The sequence below is a fragment of the Muscardinus avellanarius genome (assembly GCF_963383645.1).
Source record: "Muscardinus avellanarius genome assembly, chromosome: 10".
In the NCBI taxonomy this organism is placed as follows: domain Eukaryota; kingdom Metazoa; phylum Chordata; class Mammalia; order Rodentia; family Gliridae; genus Muscardinus; species Muscardinus avellanarius.
In genome coordinates, this window is record NC_137796.1 from 2015023 (window position 1) to 2040965 (window position 25943).

The following is a 25943-nucleotide window of genomic DNA, read 5'->3' on the forward strand; positions in this document are numbered from 1 at the left end:
GAGACGAAGGTAAGTCATATAAGCTCCTAGTCTGTTTCTTTTGCTGGCCTAGACTGACCCTGGGTTTTCTTCCCCTGAGAACTTTATTATATATTCTAATAGCAAAAAATATTACTTTGGAACAATGGGGAAATGTTGAAAGCATATCGTAAAGTACTAAGTTGTCCTTAGAGGCAAATCTGCACACACGTGGACTAGTGTTGTATAAAATGTGCAGTGTGTGCTACGTATATGCATCAGTCGCTGGGAAACACACTTTTCCTTGGTGGCCCTGGGGACTGAACCCGGGCATTCGCCCTCGAGGCCACACCCCCAGCCAGTTTCACTTTGTGTTGTTGTTTTGAAACGGGGTCTCCCTAGGTTGCCGAGAGTCTTGCTGCCTTGTGGAGGCCGGCCTTGAGCCTGCGAGCCTCCCGTCTTAGCCTCCCAAGTACTGAGGTTACAGATGGTCGCCACCGCGCCTGCTCACTTTTCTTTCTTTAACGGAAGAGCCTGGTCCTTTATGTGAGCTCACTTCACTTTGTAAACCTGGAAAGCAAGAAAGAAGGAAACCGGAAGAGCACAAGCGTGGAAACCTTTCCTTCGAAGGCCGCAGGCCCAGAACTCCGAGTCTTCACAAATACCTGGCCGGGCTCTGTGTCCTGAGTCTGGTAGGGGCCACGAATGGAGACTGTAGAACCTCGCGTGTCTGGGTCGCATGAGCCGTGCTGGAAGTGCAGGGGACAGGCGTGTGTGGGCGCTTGGCCCACGGGTCCTCTGCCCGGTGACAGGTCAGGACGGTGTCCGGGAGAGAAGGGGTCCCTGGGAGTCGGCGCTTTCCCACCTGCAGGGGCAGGAGCTGGCCAGGAGGGATGCTACAGGTAAGGGAGCAGCGGTACGTGCAAAGGCCCTGAGGCTGGCACGAGCCTGCCTGGAAGAGAAGACTCTCTGTGGGAGACCCCTCCAGTGCCCCTGACCCCCAAGTGCCCAGCGGGCGGGCTCAGCTCTGGCACGGCCATGTCATGCATGGCGAGCGGGAGACCGCAGCGCAGATGGCAGCCCTGGGGCTGGGCCGGGGGAGTCCTGGGAGCCGCGTGGAGGGGGCCTTCCTGGGGGTCTCCACTGGAGAGCGCCCGGTTCGCAGGGGATGGGGCAGGCACTGTGTGGTCATCTGGCACCACGATTGTTAACACGACTGTAGTGCGAGGGGCCGGGAAGCCTCATCACTGGGGACCACGGGCGAGTTGGAGCGGCCTGGCCGGCCCGCAGCCAGGGCTGTGGTCAGAGGCCGAGGTGGGCAGCCGGGCCTCGTATCTGGGGCTATGAATTTCTATTGGGTCTGTGATGAAACAAATGGATCCATTTAAGTGAAAAAAAAAAATGCTTCGAGGCAGGAATTTAGTTACTCAGTGCCTTTGCCTTTTATTATTGGAGTTAATTAAAACACAGTTTTGAAATGTATGGCTGACACTTTGCCAGGAACATGTCATATACATACAACTCATTCTGTCCGTGTCGTGGGCTCATAAATCCCGACGGGTCACCTGTTTCCAGAAAATCATTTGAGCCCACCTCTGGGATTTCCCCCCTCCCCCCAAACAAATTAAGATTTGTGGCTTAGCCCGGCGCGGTGGCGCACACTCGCCTGTAACCCCAGCACTCTGGAGGCGGAGTCCAGAGAACCACGGTTCAGGTTCACAGACAGACAGCCTCAGCTACTTAGCGAGGCCCTTCACAACTCAATGAGACCCTGTTTCAAAATAAAAAGACTAAAAAAAAGAGGGCTAGGGGTGTAGCTCGGAGGTACATTGCCCCTGGGTTCCATCCCTGATACCAGGAAAAAAAAAAAATTTTGTAATTCTTCTCTGGGGAGTAAATTTTTTTTCCAGTACTGGGGATGAAACACATGTAAGTAGCCCGAGGATTAAATATCTGCCGGATTATGAAGGGCTTATTGATCTCAGAACGTGTTTTGTTTTGTTGTTGTGCTGGGGATTGAACCCAGGGTCATTCTACCTCTGAGCTATACTCTCAGCCTCTCTTGCTTTTTGTTTTTTATTTTTTGGTGGTACTGGGGTTCCTGGAAGCCCTTCTACCTCCAGGATACACTCCCACGGGCTACACTCCCAGACCTATTTTATATTTTTATATTTGGAAACAGGGTCTCTTACGCCAGCGTGGCTGGCTCCGAACCAGCGCGATCCTCCTGTCTCCGCCTCCCAAGCGCGGGGATGACAAGCGTGCCCACCGCGCCCGGCTTGCTTTTTGTTTTGAAACAGGGTCTTGCTAATGTGTCCGAGGGTCTCACGAAGTCGCTGAAGTTGGCCTCAAACTTCTGATCCTCCTGTTTCAGCCTCCCAAGTACTGGGATGACAGGCAAGCACCACCACGCCCAGCTCATAACATGTTTGGCATAAGTGTGTACTTACAAAACTAATTCTGGTGACTGTTCCAATGGAAAAGTTAGACTTGTCCATTTTACTAAATATAATCTAGGTGGGTATCCTCCTCCTCTTCCTCCTCGTCCTCCAGATTGAACTCAGAGATATTCTATTTCTTTTCTTTTTTTTTTTTTGTGGGTCTGGGGATGGAACCCAGGGGCATTTGACCTCCAAGCTACATCCCCTACCCTATATTTTTTTTATTGTTTCTTTTGAAACAGGGTCTCACTAAGTTGCAGAGGGCCTCATTAAGTTGTGGAGGGCCTCATTAAGTAGCTGAGGCTGTCCACGAACTGCGATCCTCCAGTCTCAGCCTCCCAAATGCTGGGATTACGAGCGTGCGCCACCACGCCCGGCGAGATATTCTATTTCTGAGCTACACCCCCAGCCCCATTTTGCTTTGATTTTGCAATAGGCTCTGGGTAGGTTGCTGAGGCCGGTCTTGAGTCTGTGATCCTCCTGTCTCAGCTTCCAAGTGCTAAGATGACAGGCCTGTGCCGCCACCACCTTAATCCTAACCCTAACCCTAACCCAGGCCTGTGCCGCCACCCCAGCTCGCATGGATACCGTCAATCCCCAGCGGTTAGGAGTCCTCAGGCTGGGGCGGAGACGCGGCCCAGCTTCGCTGCTGAGCCACTCCACCCACAGGACATTTGCTGCGTGGGGAGCTGGAGCCGAGAACCCCTGTGCAGAGCGGTCCCATGGCTTTCTCATTGTGTAGACGGAGAAGGGGAAGCCGAGAGCCTGAGGTGCGCTTCCTAGGAGCACGGGTCAGCTGCCCAGTGGAGACGGAGGTGGAGGAGCTGAAGTGTCTGCTGACCCAGCCTCGGGTCAGGGACACCTGTCACCCCCGCTGCATCCCCGGGGTCTGTAAGGGCCCAGCCCTCCCGGCCCACCCAGTCATGCCTCCCTTTTCTCGAGGACAGTCCCTGCGAGGTGCTCTGTGGTTTTCTGAGTTGGGGCATACTGGCCTCCCACAGGACCACCGGGTCAGTGGGTGATGGTCCTCAGTCCCTTTTGTTTGCCGAGTTTTCGAGCGTCCGCTTGGCGTGAGGCGCAATCCTGGACAGTCCAGGGGCGCAGGGTCCCCGGCACGACGCCCACTCACTCCCCCTGCAGAAAGCGCGTGGGAATGTTTCCTGCACCTTCCCCGGGGGGACCCCCTGGCGCCAGCCGCCCCCTGACCAGATGATTGCAGGTGTGTTACCATTTACAAAGAGCACGGCTCGAGTCCAGGGGGAAAGCTGGCTGGAATAGAGGAAATACGGAGGGGTTTCATTTTCTACTCCTTGACACTATGGTCGAGCTGCAGGAAGCTGCAAAAATAGTACCTAAGGTCTCCGGGGGCGCCCCGCAGGGGTGACTTCTGATGCAGCCGCAGTAAAAGAGCCAGGCCAGGAAACTGACATCGGAACACTGTGAGGCCTTGCTCAGGTTCCACCAGAGAGAGAGAGGGAGGGAGAGAGGGAGGGAGAGGGAGGGAGAGAGAGAGAAAGAGAGGGAGAGGGAGAGAGGGAGGGAGGGAGAGAGAGGGAGAGAGAGAGGGAGGGAGAGAGAGAGAGTGAGTCAGTTGCAGGCATGTAACCGCTTTTGGGGACTCACAACACCACCACCCTAGTCATCCGGGGCGCTCACCACCAGGCAGGAGCCCCAGGCGAGGTGACATCAGAAGCTGTTTGCTTAAGCGGGCAAGCACGGGGTCCATGTGTTTGTGGCAGACAACATGGCCTTTTGAATGTGTAGCAGCAGGAGGTGAGAGGACGAGACCCTGTGTGGGGCGCAGTGTAACCCCAGCACTCGGAGCCCGGGACAGGAGGAACACGGTTCTCGGCCAGCCTCAGCTACTTAAGGTCTTTGCAATGCAGTGAGACCCTGTTTCAAAATAAAGAATAAAAAAAATTGGGCTGGGGTGTAGCTTGGATATAGAATGCCCCTGGGTTCCATCCCCAGCACTGCAAAAACAAAACAAAACAAAAAAAACATAAAATAATAATAAAGACTAAAACATAGGGCTGGGGTGCAGCTCAGAGGCACTAGGTTCCATTCCTAGTACCGCAAAGAAGAAGAAGAAAAAAGATTAATTGTGTAGCAGTTTCCGTTTCCATGTTTTATCACCTTGTTACACTTGGACATGAAGACACTTTGTGTCCTTTGACCCAGGCTCTCTCCGCTCGGCCTTTATGTAATCTACTTTTCCAGATTCCACATACAGAGGAGATTGTGTGGTCTTTGTTTTTCTGCCCCGGCTTATTACACTTTGCCAACGTCCTCCAGGTTCCTCCACATTGCTGCGGACAACGGGACTTCCTTCTTCTTCTTTTTTTTTTTTTTTGTGGTGATGGGGATGAAACCCAGGGGCGTTTTACCTCTGAGCTACACCCCAGGCCTATTTTTTAAAATTTAATATTTTGAAACAGGGTCTCACTGAGTTGCAAAGGGCCTCACTAAGTACCTGAGGATGGCTGCAAACCCTGATCTTCCCGTGTCAGCCTCCTGAATGCTGGGATCACGAGTGTGTGCCCCCACGCCCGGCTGGATGCCACTGTTTCTCTGTCCACTGGTCTGCGGGGGCGCCGGGCCCAGCCCTCATCTGGCCCTCGTTAGCACTGCTGCCGGGAGCGGGGACAGGAGAGGTCCCGCTGAGTGCTGACTCAGTGCCCTTGAGGAGATGCCCGCAGTGGAACGGCTGGTGCCTATGGCGGCTCTAGTGTTAGTTTTCTGAAGAACTGTCTGAAACGTAAAAACTAGAGTTTGGGGAAATTACAAAGGAGGTAAAACAGCAGCCAGGTTATTAACAACGGCTTTAATCAAGAACCTGGCACCTTCGGGGAGCCAGCCGACTGTGGGGGAAGGGACCGTCGAGCCACGCGTCCGAGAGTTGTGTGTAGTCCCAGTCGGCAGGCGGAGTCGTGTGGTGAGCGGACGTACTGATGTTTATAGGCATGCTGATTCTCTCATGACACCTGGAGTCTCGCGATATCTCCGCTGGCTTCCGGGGTTCCGCCTCCTGTCCCCGTTGCGGGGTCACATGGCGCGAGGGGGACCCGACCTATCACCACCAGGCGGTTTTCATAGCAGCTGCACTAATCACGTCCCCACCAACCGTGCACAGGCTTCTCTGCAGGCTTCTCAGGGGAGACTTTGAACATTGAGATGTGCCATGTGATTACAAAATGCTTTTTAGAGGAGGGAGATTTCTGATATACTGTCTCCACTGGTCAGGAGTAGGAGCACTTCTTTTACTTCTCTGTCGACTTTTTTTTTTTGGTGGTGGTGGTACTGGGGATGGAACCTAGGGGCAGTCTAGCTCCAAGATATACCCCCCCGCCCTACTTTTTATTCTTTATTTTGGAACAGGGTCTCACTAAGTTGCAGAGGGCTTCACTAAGTAGCTGAGGCTGTCTTCTGTAAACCACGATCCCTCTGTCTCCGCCTCCCAAGTGCAGGAATTACAAGCGTGAGCCACCAGGCCCAGCTCCCTTTTTATTTTGAAACAGAGTCTCACTAGATTTCAGAGCCTGGCTGCAAACCTACAATCCTCCTGCCTCAGCCTCCCAAGTGCTAGGATTGCAGGTGTGCACCACCACACCGGCTGTGGATTCCTTTCCTGAAAAGCTCTTGTGATTTTCTCCAGGGGACACCTTTCAGAAGCTGGGCCTCCTCAGTGCCCCAGGTTGTCTCTTCCTATGATTCCCACCTGCTTGTGGACTTGCTCATCACCAGGCTGGTTTAGTAGCGCGAGGCTGAGGGTCTGTCTTCACACCCTCCGTGAGGGCTGGGCCTCCATCTTAGTCCAGTACAGGGTCCTCAGAGGCTGCTCCTGAGAGGACAGTGGCCCCTGCAGGCTGGGCAGCACCAGACTCTTCAGCAGAACCTCCAGGGCGACCTTGTCCCGCCCGGCTGGGGACAGAGGGCCGTAGCCTGCCCTGCCTTAGCCTTCTTACCCAGCTCAAAGGACGGAAGCTGTGATAGGGCCTGGCCCTGAGGATGCTCGGCAGAGCCTCAGCCTTCTCCTGGAGGCCGGCTTGCTTTGAGGGGCCCAGGGCTGCGGGGGGCGCCGGTCCCCCCAAATCCACAGACTCCACTGGAGACTGGAAGAAGTAAAGAAGGTACTGGAAGGGGAAGGTGAGGCCCTCCCAGGGGCACAAGGTGCAGGATGCATGGCACAGGGGAGGAGGCCAGCCTCCCAGAGGCTGCAGGCATGGCGCCCCCTGTCTTCTGACCGTGTGGCCGATTGTGTCAACAAACAGCGGGCAGGCGGCGGCTGCCCTGGCCTGCAGCCCGAGCCGGGCTGGTCTGAGGAAGGATGAGGCTCAGTTGCTGACTGCAGGCTGGCTCGGTGAAAAATGGATCAGAGGGTGGTGGTTGGAGGTGCTTTTCCTCCTGGGATTTTCAAATAAAACCAGAGACTAATCCCTCATCTAATACCCACCGAGTAAAGGCGGGGGTAGGGCGCAGTGGGCTCCCTCCACGAACACGGGTTAATATTTCTTTATGGAAAGCTATACTATTTTCAGAAGCATTTCAGACAGGCATCCTAAGAAGACTTAGCGGGCTCAAGATGTTTACCTTGGACCCGAAGCTCACTTCTAATTAACCACGTCTTCAACAGCCCATCAGAGAATGCCGTGACCTGCCAAATTTCACACCTAAGGGGAAAAAATATTCCCAATAAAATTTTCCTTTAAAACAAATTCACTCACTTTTACTGCAAAGACATTCTCTGCACATTTAAACCAACCCGCTGCACTAACACACAGAACAGTACGTTGCGGATCCCTGGGCCGGCTCCGTGCCCCGGGCTTCCAGACGCCGTTCCATGCAAGCCGGAGGCTTTAGTGAGAGTTGTGCGGCGCTCGGCTCCCTACCGACAGGCCTCTAATCCTGCACGGTTCGTGGGGAGGGTCTCAGTGATTGCAGCGATTCAGTTCACCTTGCGGAAACCGCTGCTTCTGGAAGGCAGAGCTTTCCCGTCTGTTAGAAAGGAAGCTGGATCGGCCCAGAGGCCTGGCGCTTTCCGCCGCAGCAGAGCTCAGAGCACTAGTGTTTTTCCAGACATAAGCTTCCTGGGGTAGGACCGGTGCCCTAGGGGTCCAACACTTCTCTGTTTTGATCCCCCCAGGTGCCGCGTCCCTCGAAGGCTCCGGATGAACATTTATTGAATCAAAAGCTGTTGGTTGAATAGGCGTGGCAGTTTTCTTTACCAAGAATTTTCTAAATTGTAGCTATAAAGATTTTAGGAGCTGGGCGTGATGGCGCACGCTTGTAATCCCAGTACTTGGGAGGCCGGGACAGGAGGATTGCAGGTTCATGGCCAGCCTCAGCTACTTAAGCACTCCACGACTTTGTGAGATCCTGTTTCAAAATATAGAATAATAATAAAAAAAAAGGGCTGGGCGTGGTGGTGCGCGCTTGTGATCCCAGCATTTGAGAGGCTGAGACTGGAGGATCGCAATTCTCAGACAGCTTCAGCTACTTAGCGAGGCCCTTTGCAATGCAGCGAGACCTGCTTCAAAAAATAAATAGCCGGGTGTGGTGGCACACGGTTGTAATCCCCGCACTTGGGAGGCAGAGACAGGAGGATGGCGCAGGTTCTAAGCCAGCCATGCTGGCTTAAGAGACCCTGTTTCCAAATAAAAATATAAAAATGGGTCTGGGAGTGTAGCCCGGAGGTAGAAGGGTTTCCAGGAACCCCAGTGCCACCAAATAAATAAATAAATAAATAAATAAATAAATAGACTAAAAAATAGGGCTGGGGGTATAGCTTGGAGGGACAGTGCCCTTGGGTTCCATCCCCAGTACTGCAAAAGAAAAAAATAAAAAAGTTTAGAGATTTTTTCTATCCTAATATACCTTTTCCCTTGTAGGTTAGCTTTTAGATTGGCCTGAAAAAAAAAAAAAAGAAAAACCTTATGCCGTGATTTAAAATCTTAAGTCTTGCCAGGCATGGTGGCGCACGCCTGTGATCCCAGTACTTGGGAGTCTGAGACAGGAGGGTCGCGGGTTCCCAGGCAGCCTCAGCTACTTAGCGAGGCCCTCCGCAACTCCAAGAGAGACCTGTTTTCCAATGAAAAATAAATAGGGCTGGGGCGTAGCTGGGAGGTCGAGTGCCCCTGGGCTCGGTCCCCAGCACCCTCCCCGGCACAGGCCTAAGTCTGTTTTCTGCGTCCAGTGGAGGGCAGCGCACCGGGCGGAAGGTACTGCAGAAGGGGTTCTCAGTACCCCACTTTCTGTGTGGCCTTGGAAAGGCTGCTCCCCCTCTCCGGGCCTGGCCTTCGCCGCCTCATCTGTGGAATGGGGGTTGGAGTCGGGGCTCTCTGGGGTCCCCCCAGCTTTGACACTGGCAAATGGGGGGATACATGTGCAGGCTTGAGCGTTAGAAGTCGAGATGGCTTCGCTGTGGCGGTCGGTAAGCAGGGTGGGGCGAGGGGGCGCCCTGCAACAGCTCCGGGGTTTCCTGAGAGATCAGCCATTGGCATATTGGCTTTCTTTTGATGGCTTCTTTTGGGGGGATTTTTTAAATATTTACATTTGGCTATCTGGCATGGAGTCATTTTGTAGCTCGGTTTGGTTTCAGATCTAAGAGCGCAGGGGTTTCTTTTCGTACTCATTCTTTACCTTTAGAACAAGTTGGAAGTGATTTACTAAAAATATGAAGCATAGAAAGCACTAATACATTTAACATCTAGACTGCCGCGTACAGTGGCGCACGCCTTAATCCCAGGCCTTGAGAGACTGAGACAGGTGGATCACAGGATCGGGGCTAGCCTCGGCAATTTAGTGAGACCCTCGGCCATTCAGCGAGATCCTGTTTCATAATAAAAATAAAAAGAATTGGGGACGTAGCTTAGTGGTAATGTGCTCCGGGATTCGATCTCCAGTAAAATACACAAACACACACCCAATATAGACTAGTAGAAGTTATAGCCATTAGAGGCACAGTTTAGTTCTAAGCTTCCTAGAAGCCAAAGCAAAAAACAGGAGAGCTCTGTTCTTTATGTCAGACGCGAGGAAGCAGAAACACCCAAGAAAGGGCGCTGCTCTAGGTTGCTTCCCAACGCGAGCCTTCTCGGAACATTCCCTGGGAATGTTCCTGTTCTAGAGCAGGAGTCTTTGGCCGGCGTGGTGGCGCACGCTTGTCATCCCTGCGCTTGGGAGGCGGAGACAGGAGGATCGTGCAGGTTTGAAGGCAGCCGCGCTGGCTTAGGAGACCCTGTTTCCAAATAGAAATGTAAAAAATAGATGTCTGGGAGTGTAGCCCGGAGGTAGAAGGGTTCTATCCTCAGTACCACCACCAAAAAAAAAAAAAAAAAAAAAAAAAGGAGTCTTTGACAAGACTTTGGAATCTTTTGCTGGAGTTCAAATTTGAGAGGCCGAAAGCTACAGAACTTTAGTTCTAGGTAGTTGAGAAGTGGTGAAGTTTGCTGGAAGTTGTGGACAGTACTTGTTTCCTGGAATTGTGAACTGACAGAGACAGTATTACCGAGAAAGGGCACCTGCTACGGAAAACAACAAATAAATGAGTCAGGGCAGAGATATGGCTTTTTTTTTGATGGTACCAGAGATCGAACCTCCCAGGAGGCATTCCGCCTCCAAGCTATCCCCGCCGCCCCTGGCTCAATTTTATTTTATTTTGTTTCCAAATAGGGTCTCATTAGGTTGCTGAGAGTCTTAAGACCTGCGATCCTCCTGTCTCAGTCTCCCAAGTACTGGGCTTCCAGGCGTGCGCCATCGCACCCGGCAGAGACCTGGGTTTGGACTACAGCTCTGCGTTAATCTGCGTGTCCTGGTGAAGGCCGGCCTCGTCTGTAGCGCATGGAGGCTGACCCTGGCTCCTTCGTGGCTGAGATATGGCGGCTCTCCTTGGACGTCTCTAGCCGGCACCGGGAGGGAACAGTTCTGTGCTCAGGCTTGCGTGAGCTCAGCCACGCACAGGAGGAGCCCGCGTGAGACTGCCAGGCCGTCCTGCTGGGAAAGCGCACCAGCCTCTTCTCACGTTACCTCCGGGAAGAGGGAGGCGCCTTCTTGCGTGTGTCTTTTCCTCCCACAGTGCCGCTGGGAGCCGGCCGCTGGCTGCCTGCAGGTGCCGCACACCGTGCGGTGGCCCGCAATCGCACGGCTGTCCCCCCCCACCAAAACCCCAAAGTCCCCGGGCAAAAACCTTGCCACTTTCATTGGAGGAAAAAATGATTCCAAATATTGGCTTTTGTTTTTATGGAAAATGGTGAAAAATTTGAGGGCAAACCACAAAATCCTTTGCTTCTATTGAAACCACAAAAATTGATTAACATTTTATTTTTTATTTTAAAAGAGCCCCGGTTTTGCTGAGGGCTGAGCTTTCTTCTTTGAAAGGCCCTACTTTTCTTTTTCTGAAATACCTCCTGAGAGCCTAATGAATGGTCTTTCTGTTCACCAGCCGATTCGGGCCCCCGTCCTGACGCTGCGCACAGGGTGGAATTTTGTGTCCAAACACAGCTTTTCGGGGGCGTCTTCGTTCTGACTCCAGACACCGCTGACTTCTCCCCAGGTCCCCAGGTGGGCAGGAGCCGCGGGGCTGGCCAGCCTGGCCCGGGCAGCGCCCCCGGACACTCTCTATCGAACATGATCGCAATAGAGCCAGTGGGGCCGCCTTTCCCTGCACGGCCAGGCCAGCCGCGGTTTCCTGCACCGGGGAGAAGCCGCAGGCCGACTCTGACTTCTTCAGCCCTTGCCTGGCGGCGGGCGCGGGCTTTCCCCGGCCGAGACAGACTGTCTCTCCCCGCTACAAGGATCTTTCTGGATCGGCAGTAGAGTTCAGTGCCGAGCACCGGAGTTGAGGCCTTGGTTCAATCCTTGTGCTGGACAGAAGGAAAGTGTGCTTCTATTGATATCGGCCGTGTGGCCACCCGAGCAGTCGGCCAGGTGCCGCTGTCTGCCTGCACCGGGCACAAAGCTTTCTTAAGGAGGGTGCAGGGCGCTCTGTGCACTGGGGAGGCGTCCGTCCCAGCCGGGGCACAGGAGCAGATTTGTTCTCTGTACACATGGGAAGGAGCTAAGTAGCTGAGCCTGGCCTCAAACCTGCAATCCTCCTGCTTCGGCCTCCCATACCGAGATTACAGGCTTGCGCCACCACACCCGGTGGCCCCTGTTCAATTCTGGGCCATCCATTGGAAACACAGCCGGCCCATCTGTCCCTGGGTGGGAAGCGCCCGCCGACAGGTGAGAGCCGCTCCAGTCCCACCTGCCATTTGGTTACTGTGTAGATTATGGGCAAACACTCCAGGGTCCAGGGCTCTTGCTGCAGCTCAGAACAAGTCTCCCTCTCGCTCCTTATCAGATTATCTTCTAAGAAAACACCTCATTGTTCAGATTCAAGAACAACAAGTTTCCCCACACCCAGCCCTCCACTCTCCCTTTCCCCCTCTCTTTCTGCCCTGTTCAGCACCGTGTAATTACAGAAACGGCTGCCAGCTACTTGCACATCTGACTGGCAGGTCTCCCTTCTGCCTGCCCTGCCCCACTTGCCCCACTCCAGAAGCATTTCCAGGTCACTGGTCATGGCACTCTCCTTTGCCCCTGACATGGTGTCAAGCAGTCAGCTCCAATGGTAGCCATCTCTAGTCCCCTTCTGCCTCCAGGGCACCTGGGGGACAGCCAGTGCCTCAGCTGGGCAGGCTCACCCACCCCTGTAATCCCAGTCCTTGGGAGGCTGAGGCCGGAGGATCACAGGTTTGAGGCCAGCCTTAGCAAGTAAGTGAGGTTGTGCTTCACAATTAAAAATGGAAAGGGCTGAGGGTATACTCAGTGGTAGAGTGCTCCTGAATTTAATCCCATTATCCACCCCCCAAATAACAAGAGTTTGAAAATAGAGAACAGAGAAACCCAGAAAGGAAGAAAGCAGTATTACAGCCCCCTCCAGGAGAAAGAAAGGCATTCCTGAAAACGAGCAAAGGGGACAGGCTCGGGGCCTCCTGTGAGCCCAGCTGGGAGGCCAAGGCGGGGCCGGAGGTTCCTGCTCAGCCTCAGCAATTCAGCAAGGCTTGCGGCAACCTATTGAGACCCTGTTCCAAAACTAATGAACAAAACAAAACCCCCAAACCATAGCAACAACAAAAAACAGGGCTGGGGGTGCAGCTCAGAGGTAGAACGCCCCTGGGAGGCTCAGTCCCCAGGAAACGCACGCACGCACGCACGTCCCCCCAAAAACAGTGTCTCTGTGCTACCATTTTGGATAGTTTATGGAAAATATGTAATTTTCAAAAGGTACAAATCCTCCCTTTCTCCTTGCCCTTTCTGTCACGCAGATATAAAATGAACATATGCAGGGGTGTTGGGACCGCTAATTGTTACGTGTGAAGCCGGGTTCACGGAGAACGGCAGGACGGACGATCCGGAAGGGAGGAAAGACCCCGGCCCGCGCCGACGTGCGGGGTGAGGCCGCCGGTGTAACCCTTGGAACCCTGTTTCCTGCAGGGGGAATTCGTCGCGCCCGTACCAGACACAGCTGCGGCTGTGGACCGCGTCCAGCCTCGCTGCAAACCTACTGTGTGCAGCCCCTGAGCTGGCCGGGTGCAGGAAAGGACGAAAGGCCCAAGTGAGGGGTCGGACACCAGCGCCCACCGCGTCGCTCCAGGTACAGGCCTCCCGAGCCTCGGAAACGCCTGCGCCCGCCGCCCTGCCTCTGCACGGGCGTCCCCTCTGCAGGACGGACTCATGCTGGCGTCCAGAGCTGCCTGCCAGGCCCTCGGGGATCCTGCGTTGCCCTCGTGGGAGCGGCCGGCTCGGGTGTGTGCGGGCGGGTCTGTCCCCAGCTCGGGGACGCCCCTGGCCGGCGGCAGAGCGCGCGCCACTGCACTGTCGGCTTGCGGGCCTTAGCCCCCAGCACTCAGGACACTGCGTTGAGATTTTTGCCCTCTATCCTGCTATATAGAAACTACCGACCACCTGTGATTTCATGGGACCAGCGAAGTCTGTGTGGGCCGCGTGCATGGAGGGGGAGAGGCATTTTTAGTGTGAGGTGGGGGCTGTAGGTCTTATGTAATTAGAGGTAGGGGCTCAGGAGGCCCAGCTGGGTCCCCGCCAGCCGCACCTCTCCTGGCGGTATGCTGGGGACCCGGCATGCTCCCGGGGAGTCTGTCCTGAGCGCTAGTGTCTTGGGTACCCAGATTACATTAGTCCCTGTCCCCATAAGGCCGAGGGCTTTGCCAAGGCCGGGGTCTCTCTAGCCAGCGAGGTAGGGGCAGGTGAGACAGAGGTCAGGACCCCTGGGGCCCCTCCTTGCTCCTCCCGCCATGGCAGCCAGAAGTGAAAGGCATTGCTTGCTTCTCAAATAGCCATCCCAGGTCCAGAGGGGCTCTGAAAAGCTCCATGAAGCAAGCCGGGCGTGGGGGCGCACGCTTGGAATCCCAGCAGCATTCGGGAGGCTGAGACAGGAGGATCGCGGTTCCCGGACAGCCTCGGCTGCTACTTAGCGAGGCCCTCTGCAACTCAGTGAGACCCTGCTTCAAAATAAAGAACAAAAAATTGGTCTGGGGGTGCAGCTCAGAGGTAGGATACCCTGGATTCCACCCCTAGCACCGAAAAAAAAAAACAAAAAAAACTTCATAAAGTGACAGAGCCGTGCCAATGGCCAGATCTTGACCCCCTTCCACGAGGCCCGGTGGGGACCTGCGGGCCCAACAGCCCTCCTCCAGGGCCCCGCCGTGCGGGGACGCCAGGAGGCCGGGAGCTTTTATTGGTGCTAATTTTCCATTCTGACCTGCGTGACTGGCCCAGGCGCCCCTCCGGGATGGCGCTGGCTCCCCCTCAACAGTTACACCTTATAAACCACCCCGCGGCCGCCTGGGTGCCTTCGGGAGGGAGGCGAAGCAGGGCCCCTGCTAAATAACTCCACAGCGTCTCTGCACACGTTTTCAGCTTGCCTTCGGTCTCAGAAGAAATAAAACAACTTACTTAATGGCACTCTTTAATCCTGGGCAGCAGCGGCTCTCTTTACAAGGTGTTATACAGAGTCCGTGCAAAGCCCAGCTCCGCAATGGGTCAGTGTTTCCCGACAGGTGTCGGGTGGTTGGGGGGAGGCACCCGGTCCCTGAGCCACGCAGAGCCACGCAGAGCCACGCAGAGCAGGGGCTTAATGCCGCCCGGTGCCATGTAGAGTGACCGCTGCGCCAGGCCAGCTTCGGGGACCCTCTCATCCCTGGCACCTTGATCCTTACCGGCTCAACTGAAATGCAGACCACAGAGTGGGCAGGGGAGGAGCCAGAGGTTCAGGACAGTTCAGCCTGAAAATCTCTAGCTTGCAAACGTTTCTCTGCGCAGCTGCTCTGCTCTCTTCAAAAAGTTGCTTCTAGCCGGGCGTGGTGGCGCACGCTTGTAATCCCAGCATTTGGGAGGCCGAGACAGGAGGATCACAGTCCACACTCAGCCTCAGCTACCTAGTGAGGCCCTTTGCAACTCAGTGAGACCCTGTTTCAAAATAAGGAATAATAATAAAAAAAAGTAGGACTGGGAGTGTAGCTCAGAGGTAGAATGCCCCTGGGTTTCATCCCTAGTACTGGAAAAAAAAAGCTGCTTCTAGCTGGTTGTCCTGGTACATACCTGTAATCCCAGTACTTGGGAGGCTGAGACGGGAGGATCACAGGTTTGAGGACAGCCTCAGCAACAAAACAAGACTTTGAGCAACCTAGCAGGACTTTTTCTTTTTCCAAAGAAGGCTCGGAGTGTAGCTCAGAGGCAGAACAACACTGCTCAATCCCCCGTACCACTAAAAACTAAGAAACAAACAGTTTCTTCCACCCTGCTGGAGGACAGACCTCGACCTCCTTTCTCCAGGCGGCTGAGGGCCTGGGGTTAAGAAAGAGGCGTCTGTGAACAATCTCAGAGAAGGAAGGGATTGGAGCGAGTGTCTCCTGCTGGCCAATCGGCTGTGGCCCTGGGGGCGGAGTCATAGGAGCCGGGCTGTTTGGTTAGAAGGTGGAGGGAGGGGTGAGCTGGGAGAAGGGGTGCTGGGTAACAGGACAGAAGCTCCTGCCCGTCCCTGGCACACTTCTGGTACTACCCATCCAGGGCGTCAGAGAGCCTGGGCCACAGCCCTGCCCATGGGCACTGCGGCAAGGGTCAAGAGGTCAAGAGCCCCCAGCCCCACACCCCAGAGGCGTCTCCAGCCCGGGCTCCTGCCATTTCTCACCTGCGAAAGCCGGCGTCTCCATTTCTCACCTGCGAAGGCCGGCGTCTCCAAGGCTTCTTACGGCTGGGCTCAGTCCCACGGTTGCCCGGCGTGCCCACGAGCAACTTTCTGACACCCACGCGGTCTTGCCGTGTGTCTTCGTTCACCACAGATTTGGAGCCCTTTCTGCAAGCTTGTCACAGACATGTGGGGTGACCTGAGGTGTGAGTCCGCCTGGGGCTCTGTGGGTCCCACTTAGCCGGGAGCATCTGTGTGTTAACGCTCTGCGATGGTGCCCCAGGCCCTCCAGGCCCCTGGGCGTGTTAAGCTACAACTTACTGCCTTTCTAAAAACCCCAAGCTGAGATGCTGAGTCCTGAGACACATTGGGCTCAGAGGTGTCAGATAATGTGCTGGGAACTTCCCATCTCCAGGGGCCACTGTGATGTAAGGTCAAGAGGCAGTTGCACCCCCAGGCCTTTTTTTTTTTTTTTTGCAGTACTGGGGATGGAGCCCAGGGGCATTCAATCTTTGAGCTACATCCCCAGCCCTATTCTTTATTTTTTATTTTGAAACAGGATCTCACTGAGTTGCACAGGGCCTCACTAAGTAGCTGAGGCTGTCCATGAACCATGATCCTCCTGTCTCAGCCTCTCGAATGCTGGTATTATAGGTGTGCGCCACCACACCTGGCTTATTATTTTTTAATTGTAAAACAGAGTCTCACTGCGTTGCTGAGGGACCTCGCTAAGTTACCAAGTTACTGAGGCTGGTCTCCAACCTGTGTTTCAGCCTCCCAAGTACTGGGATTCCAGGCGTGCACCTCTGTGCCTGGCTAAGGTCGTTACATCTTTACAGCGGCCCTCTGAGGGTTAGATGCCACTACCAGTCCACTTCACCGCGTGAGCGTTGAGGCAGGTCCCGAGTGTTGAGGGTCCCAGAGCTAGAAGCAGTGTCTCTACTGTGGATGTTTTCAGCATGGAGCACTTTTTTTTTTTCATTTTTTGGTACTGGAGGTTGAACCTAGGGGCTTTCTACCTCTGAGCTACACCTCCAGCCCTATTTTATATTTAATTTGAAACAGGGTCTCACTAGGTTGCTGAGAGTCTTATTACAGTGCTGAGACTGTCTCAAGCCTGCTCTCCTCCTGTCTCGGCCTCCCAAGGGCCAGGATTACAGGCGTATGCCACCATGCCTGGCTGGCACAGATCACTTCTTAGCGCCGTGCAGCGCCCACTGTGTGCGAGCTCATCCCCGACACCAAGTTCATTCAGATTCCCTTCAAAGTTTGAGTAGCAAGCTAGCTGGCATTGTTCCAAGCAATCTGTGTATGCGCGTGTATATACACACACACACACCCACCCACCACTGCCGCTGCCACCGCTGCTGTCGCTGCCACCGTCACCACCGCCACCGCTGCCGCCACCACCACCACCACCCCGTCACTGCCTCCGCCGCCGCCGGTTCTTGCTGTTACCCTATGAAATGAAAGTCTTGTCACTTGTCACCATTCAGCAGCAGGGAAATGAGCGCAGGGCGGGCGGGTCGCCTGCCCCGTTGAGAAGCCCAGGATGGGAGGCTGGTTGTTCTTCCATTTGCTCTCGCCCGTGAGTGGGGCCGCCTGGCCAAGCGGGACCTCCTGTGCCCCCTCCCTTCTGCATCTATAACCATGACTCGGTTTACAGAGCACCCTTCAAGGCCAGCGCGGTGAGGGGTGCTGTCCTGTGCAGCAGGTGGGCAGGTTTGGGGGGAGCAAGGGCAGCCGGGTGGCGTGTGTGTGCCCTCCCACGCTGCTGGGCGCAGTCACGCCTGCGGGGCTGGACGCTCACAGGCTCCCTGTGCCAGTGACCCAGGCTGGGCCGTGGCCTGGCGGAGGGATGCTCTCCCAGGCCGGGCGGTGCCCGACAGTGATGCCAGCACATCTCCACTCCCAGCCAGAACTCAGCCTGGAGCCCAAAGCTGCTGCCTCGCGGGAGGGGAGAAGAGACTGGAGGAGGAGGAGGAGGACGTGGCGCGGCTTCATCCTCAGCCTCAGCCCTGAGCCTGACCCGGCCTCTGGGACCAGCACCGGCTTTGAGGAAGCACAGGACAGGTTAGAGGACATGGCGCTGATGGGATCTGCTGGCGCAGTGTGTGTGTAAACATGCGGTGGGGGTGGGGAAGCCCCAGGATCACCCACCCCCTTTGGGCGGGCACCGAGTGAGGAGCCTCCCCACGCTGGGCTGTCTGAGGCGGGAGGGCTTCCTGGGGCAGGCGCTTGGGGAAAGGCCTTGCCGGCCCTGGCAGTACTGGGCGACGGCTGCACCCTCAGTGAAAACACAGAAGATGGCCACTAGGGCCGAGGGGCGCTCACGGGCAGAGCGAGGCCGCTGACGAGCTCGCGACCAGAAATCACAAGACACTCGAGGAGATCCAGGGACAGTGCGCCTCTGAGCCAGGGCCGGGGGGCTTGTGGGTCGTCTGTAAGTTAGGGTGCTCTAGGGGCCAGGGGCCGGGCCGGTCTCCAGGAGAGAGGAAGCCCGAGGTAGGTGTTCCCCGCTGTCACGTTCTACTGGCCGAGCGGCCTCAGGCCAGCCCGGCCTTGGGGGCGGGCGGCTGCTCCTGCGCACGATGTGTGCGCGTGTGTGCAGGTCTTCGGGGCTTCCTGGAGCCCGCGCCGGTGTTGACACTCAGGATCACGCACAGGGCACCAACACCCCGACCGTGCTTAAAACACTGGAAGTTGGTCGGCCATCTTTGTTTTCTTGGGGGTCTCACACACCCTTCTTTCACACCCCCCCCCAAAGTCCTTGCGACCCAGCAGCCCTGACAGAGTGGGGGCTTCTGAGACCAGTCCCGGGGCATTCTGGTCTGCTGCTGGCCGGCTGGAGCCGCAAGCTGCTAAGATTTTAATGTCATTCCAGGGTCCTCTCTCTGCGTGGCGAGGGATTGTGGCTCACCATCACTACTGTGGTGTTGCCGTTACGACTTTAAGATGGGGGTTCACACACAGGGAGAAAAGGCGGGTATGCTAGCAGCCCCCCAAAATCTGGCCTGACTCGGGTTTTCCTTGTGGAAAAAGCCCCAGTTGGCAAATGAGAAACCCCATACGTCTACTTGGTCTTCTACCTGGTCCAGGTAGTGAGGGCTTCATGCCGCGAGCCGGGAGGGCAGTGTGGCCCACACAGAAGGGACCTGTGGCAGCAGTGTCCCTGGGGCCCTCCCCAGGGTGCTGCGGGCCCTGGCCAGGCCTGTACTGTTTCCTGAGCTTGCTGACAGAGCCCTCTGCAGGGCTCCGCCCACATTCCAGGGAGTTTTGCAGGAGAGGCCCAATTTCAACAAACACAGACTGACCGCCACAATTTGCTCTCGACTGGGGCTGGCACCGCAGGCTTTGGCGGGGGGTAAACGACGGTGGTCAGGGCGGCAGATGTGGGCCTTCCGAGCTGCGCCGTGCCGGCTCCCGCGAGGCCGCCGGGTCCTGGGGAGCGGGAGCAGAGCCGCCGGGGCCTCTGCAGCTCAGGGCCTGCCCCTCCTGCCTGCTGGGCGAAGCCTGTCCTGGGGTGGGGAGAGCTCATCAGAATGTGCAGTGAGCCCCGAGCCCCGGTGGCCCGGGCCCAAAAGCAACCTCAGGCACATGGGAGCGCTGCCTTCCTGAGAACACGAAGAATTCTTTGAAGACTGCTCATCTGTGTGTCCTGTTTGGGAAGGAGGAGGCTGGAGAAAACGGAAACCGTCTGTCCCACCAGGGTCCTAGCCCGGCGGCAGCGAGGGCTGGAATCTGGACCTTCCTTGGAATCAGACCCGCTCGGAGGGCGCTTTCCGGGTGGGCAGTGCCTACAGCATTTTGCCAAGGCCTCATTTTTGGACCTTTTATTTTCATAAAGAAAATGACCTCATAGTTTCTGTCTTTCTTGGGGTACCCATGGGCCGTGCTCTTTGGGGTATTATTATCGTTGGTGTCATACAAATCTCTCAACCCTCAAGTGTAGCAATAGACCTTCCAACCACTCCCGACCTTGTCTCCGCCCTCTTTATTATTATTTTTTTATGGTACTAGGGATTGAATCCAGGGACATTCGGCTTCTAAGTTATACCTCTAGCCCTTCTAATTTTTTTTTGTTGTTGTTTTGAAACAGGGTCTCACTTGTTTGCTGAGGGTCACTATGTTGTTGAGGCTGGCCTTGAACTTGTGATCCTCCTATCTCAGCCTCCTAAGTACTGGGATTACAGATGTATGCCGCCACACCTGTCTCCTCTTCCCATTTTACGCATAGGAATACAGAGACGCTGGCAGGCCAGAGCCATCCTGGGCCAGCGGGACCATCTTGTCACTAGGGGGCGCTCTGGAGGCCTTAGTCCCCTTGTCTTACAGTCATAACCAGGATAACGAGGTTTTTTTTTAGCTTTTAATAATATTTTACTGGCTTTCATTTATTATAGAATAACGGGCCATAAGGCATTGAGTTTAATTTATAGTAGAATAATGCCATTTTATTGGTTTCAGTAATGGCGGGTGCACTTCCCACAGCTGGCCAGCGCTCAGGTCTGGCACAGAAGGAAGGGTGTGTGTTGCTGTCTCCCGGCTGCGTCTCCAACCCAGGGTCGCTGGCTCGTCTCCCATTTCAGAGTAAAGTGTTGTAGCCACTGTTCCTAGATGGACCGTCCTCTCCCGGGCTCCAATATGGGGCCAATCAATCATAAAATTTGGCAAGAGGAGGGGCGAGAGGCAGCTGAAGCCACGGGGGCTTTTGCTCATCAGCTTTCTGTCTGTAAAAAATTACAGACACCAAGCGTGGTGGCGCATGCTTGTAATCCCAGTACTTGAGAGGCTGAGACAGGAGGATTGTGGTTCACAGCCAGCCTCAGCTACTTAGTGAGGCCCTCTGCAACTCAAGTGAGACCCTGTTTCAAAATAAAGAATTAGAAATAGAGCTGAGGGTGTTGCCTGGAGGTAGAATGCCCCTGGGTTCCAGCCCCAGTACCGCAAAAAAAAAAAAAAAAAAAAAAATTACAGATATTAAAACCAGGCATGGTGGTGCAGGCTTGTAATCCCTGTTCTTGGGAGGCTGGGGCAGGAGGATTGCAGGTTCAAGGACAGCCTCAGCAAGTAGTGAGACTGATCAACCTGGTAAGACCCTGTTCCAAAACAAAATACCCTTCCTGTCCGCTCTGAGCTGGTAAGGTCGGGTCATGGACAGCAAGTGGGGCGGCTGTTTTATCTGTCCCTCTTTCTCTCACTTGGAGGTAGAAGTGGTTTTGCCCGGCGAGGACTGCCTCCTCCTCTACTGCGGTGCCTCTGGCCGGGACCTGGCGGCTGTCAGCATCAGGTATGATATTTACAAAATGGTTTCATCCGGGCCCCTTCGCCCTCTTGGCTGAGAACAATCGTGACAGGTCCCGAGGCGTGCGTCAGCGCCACCCGGGCGGGTGTGACTTGGGGCAGGGCTCCCCCTCGGAGCCTCAGTTTCCTGGCTATACAAAGGGGAAGAACACCTGCCCCAGGTGCTTGCCGCCTCCGTGTGCATGGCGGTGAAGAGGCCATGCTGTCTGTCACTAGGGGAGGAAGGGCAGGGCCTTTGGTAAGCCCAGCCCGGCTGGCCTGGGTCAGTCTGTCCCTCCACTTACTGGCTATATGTCTTCAGGCAACTTTTTTAGCCTCTCTGATGATGAGGTTTTAGCAAATCAAGTAAGGCAACCTGGATGAGGGTGTCCTGGGGGAGCAGGCTCTTTGGGGGTCGATGGTCTGGGCTGAGAAGTTTCTCAGGAGCAGAAGTACCCCCCATCCAGACAGTATCCAGCAGCGCCCGGTCTCTGATGCTGCGGATGAGAGAGGGGTGGGTGGGGTGGCGGACAGGGAGCAGTAGCCCGCCTGCCAAGCAGCTTCTGCAAGCCCCTTCCTTGCGTTTCCTTGCTGGACGGGAACGTGACTGTGACGCGCGGCTCCAGGACCGCACTCCTGGCCTCGCGCTTCGCCGCCTTCTGGTTTTCCAGGGACACGGTCCAAACTACATTTATTTGTTCTGGGCTGAGGACGGAGGGTAGGGCCGCTACGTGCAGCCGCTCAGGTTGCCTACTGTGCAACCCCAAGGGCTCCATCCTGTCACAGGTTTCTTAGACACTGGTGCTTATTATGACACTTTTTTGGCAGGTGGTGGTGAAATGACTCGCTCCCATAAAACATATATTATGACCATTTTCTGTGTATTGAAAAAGTGACACCTTTTTCTGGCTCATGGCCGAGGTCTATCTGGGCCCATAGTAGCCCATTTGTTGGTTGCAGTCACTGCCTGCTTTCTCTGGAGGGAGGGAATCGCATGCTGTTATCTCTGGGTTTCTGCAGCAAAGCACCTCGTCATACCGAGGCATCGGGAGAGCAGGCGGGGCATGTTAAGAGAGGATCCAAGTAGCGGGTCCCGGGCAGAGTTCTGCTTCCTGGCAGCGTGTCTTTGGGCAACTTGTTTAACTCTGTGCCTCAGATGTGGTGCTGAGTCTTGAGGCTTTCCTCACGGAAGGGGGGTCTTGGGGACAGGAGCGGCTCCCCTCAACTTTTGTAGATGGGCCGTCTGCAGCCTGCCTGGTCATTTCTGAGCCCCTGTGTTTTCGTGGAGGAGGGTTAGGGAAGGAGACGGGCCTGCCTGAGGAGTACTGCTCAGTGTGGTTCCAGGCTGAGTGTCGACTGCGCGGGTCCCCACCAAGATGCGGCTGCCACCTGTAGCTGGAATTCCATCCAGGGTTGTATGCATTCTATCGTGATTGTTAAAATTTGCAGTATTTAAAAATAGATGTGGAAAAGATAACACGGCGCCGACCATAAACCGCCCTCTCGTGGCATGGCAGTGGGAACTGGTCCATTCCTTTGGGCTTTGGCTGAGTTGATGTATTTTATTTTTTTTTAATATCCCAAAACCCATAGACTAGGTTATTGAGGAGGAAGTTGGCCCACACCAGGGCTCTCACCACACGGGCACTTGTGAGTGCCGGCCAGGACTCTGGAATTCGATGCTGGTTGAATTGCAGTCATTTTCCACCTGCAAAAACAGTTTTGTGCAGCAAACCGCACGGTGGGCGGCTCGTCACTCCCGCCCCCTCCCCAGCACGAGCCTTCCCTTCCCGCTAGGCTTAAGGCCCGCACACTGAGCTTATGTGATTGACCCCATTGGAAAATATTTAATATGTTTGTTTGTGTTTTAAAACTTAAAAAAATGTTTGCCCTGGTATCCCATCAGCCTCTGATGGAATGAGCCGTGTGAAACCGAACTCGATGTCTCTGGGGTCTGGGATGACCCCTGGGACCTACTAAGGCTTAATAAACTCTTATAAAGTGTATAGATGAGTGAATTTGGGCCCAGGGGGTGGCGAGATAGATTTCAAAGCCGCGGGGCTGGAGACTGGTTGTGGAGAGCGCCGTGTGACAGGCAGGAGCCGGCGCCTGGGGAGGCGGGACAGAGCGTGGGGACGCTGGCCAGCCTGGTGCAGAACCCAGCTTCCAGCTATGGGGCCGAGGGCGGGGCCACAGCCCTGAGCATCCTCCGTGCCTCAGAAGGCTCTACCTGTGCCTCAGAGGGCATTCATAAGAATTAGATGAATGCAGACACAGCGTGTGAAATTAAGTGTGTATGGTCGGAGCTCAGGACAGCTGCTCCTCTGTCTAGAATCAGTGGTGGTAATGGTGGTGATGGTGATGATGAGGATACATACTTCCTTGGTGGTCAGGAGACTGAAGAGATTATTTGCTTTTTAGGATAATTTAAAGCAACCCCCAGAATCACCAAATTTCCACCACTGGTGAGTCATTCATAGGAACGCAGACCTGCGCCTGCCCAGCGTTCCTAAGTCCTCCAGCTTCGCCCCTATGACTTGTGTCTTTGCCTCTTGTTTAAGAAGTTCTTACCAAAATTCACAGGTTTCTATCCTGTATTTTAATGTTTTCTTCTCATATTTAGGATATCGAATGTATCTAGAGTTTACCTTTATCTATGAGATGAGGTAGGGATTTAATTTTTGTTACTTTTTAGTGGAATTTCTATCTTGAACCACATCTTGAAGTTATCCTTTCATTACCTTTGGTTGAGCTGAATGTTTTTCAGAGTATTAGATCTCTTTCCATCCTCTGGAAAATTAATCTGGCAGTGAGGGAGTCGGGGATTTTTTTGTGTGTGTGGTACTGGGGTTCCTGGAAGCCCTTCTACGTCCAAGCTACACTCCCAGACCTATTTTATACTCTTTTTTAAAATCTGGAAACAGGGTCTCTTAAGCCAGTGTGGCTGACTTCGAACCTGCGTGATCCTCCTGTCTCTGCCTCCCAAGTGTGGGGATTACAAGCATGAGCCACCATGCTTGTTGGAGTTGGGGATTTTTAAAAAACCTTTTTAGAGCCAGATGTGGTGATGCACACCTGTAATTCCAGTACTTGGGAGGTTGAGACAGGAGGATTGTAGGTTTGAGGACAGCATCAGCGAGTAGTAAGGAGACTCTCATCAACCTAGAAAGACCCCATTTTAAAATAAAAATTAAAATAGGGCTGGGGAGTATCTCAGAGGTAGGATGCCTCTGAATTTAATCCCCAGTACCACACACAAAAAACTTTTTAACTAAAGCAATCCTTTCAAAGATATGTTATTATTCAATTCAATATAATATTAATTTATCTACCATCTATGCATTCATCCGCCTATTCATACAATTGTCCATCATCCATCCACTCATCCATCCATCCATCCATCCATCTATCCACCCACCCACCTATCCACTCATCTATCCTACCTCCATCCACCCATCCATCCACCCTTCCATCCACTCATCCATCTATCCATCTGTCCGTCCATTTATCCACTCATCCATCTATCCATCAATCCATCCACCTATCCATCCATCCATTCATCCATCCATCCACTCATCCATCCATCCATCCATCCATCCGTCTGTCCATCCATCCACTCATCCATCTATCCATCAATCTATCCACCTATCCATCCATCCATCCATCCATCCATCCATCCATCCACTCATCCATCCATCCATCCATCCATCCATCCATCCATCCATCCATCTATCCACCCATCTATCTATCTATATATCTATCTATCCACTCATCCATCTATCTTTCCATCTACCCATCCATCCACATATCCATCCATCCATCCACCCATCCATCTACCCATCCATCCACTCATCCATCCATCCACCTATCCATCCATCCATCCATCCATCCATCCATCCACTCATCCATATACTCATCCATTTATCCATCTATCCATCCATCTACCTATCCATCCATCCATCTATCCATCCATTCATCCACTCATCCATCCATCCATCCATCCACTCACCCACCCATCCATCCATCTGTCCATCCATCCACTCATCCATCTATCCATCCATCCGTCCGTCCATCTATCCACTCATCCATCTATCCATCAATCCATCCACCTATCCATCCATCCATCCACTCATCCATCCATCCATCCATCCATCCATCCGTCCATCCATCCACTCATCCATCTATCCATCAATCCATCCACCTATCCATCCATCCATCCATCCATCCATCCATCCATCCATCCACTCATCCATCTATCCATCAATCCATCCACCTATCCATCCATCCATCTGTCCATCCATCCATCCATCCATCCATCTGTCCATCCATCCACTCATCCATCTATCCATCAATCCATCCACCTATCCATCCATCCATCCACCCACCCACCCACCCACTCATCCATCCATCCATCCACTCATCTATCTATCCATCCATTCATCCATCCATCCACTCATCCTTCTATTCATCTATCCATCCATCCATTGATCCATCCATCCATCCACTGACCATATACCTATGCGTCATCCATCCACCCATCCATACACCCATCCATCCATCTGTCTGTCCAACCTTCCCAAGTTGCTTGTGAGTCAGTGTGCTCCTTCAGTCTGGACAGTCATGCTCTCACTTGATATTAAAAACATTTCAGTCATTATTTTGTTTAAACGCATTTCTCTTTATTTTCAGTCTTACTCTTCAGGGATCTTTTTACACAGCGGTTAGAGCCTCTTGTTTTATCTTCCATGTCTCTTAGCTCTCCCTCACGTTTTCCACCTGTGTTTCTGTGTTGCATTCTATGGGATCCTTCAGCATTATCTTCTAATTCATTAATTTTTTATTTGGCTGGGTCTAATCTTTTAGGCAAACAGGACAGGGAGAGAGTTACATGTAGGATAGTGCTGGCTCAATACGTGTATTCGTTTTATGTCTTTATAAACACATTTCATGAATTCAGTGCATTTCATGTATTCAGTGCAAAATCCAACCCACCAACCAGCCCAGGGCCAGCTGTGACTAGGGCACAGAAGGAAGCCGCGTCTACGTCCCAGGATCTGGAGACAGAAGCCCACGTGGGT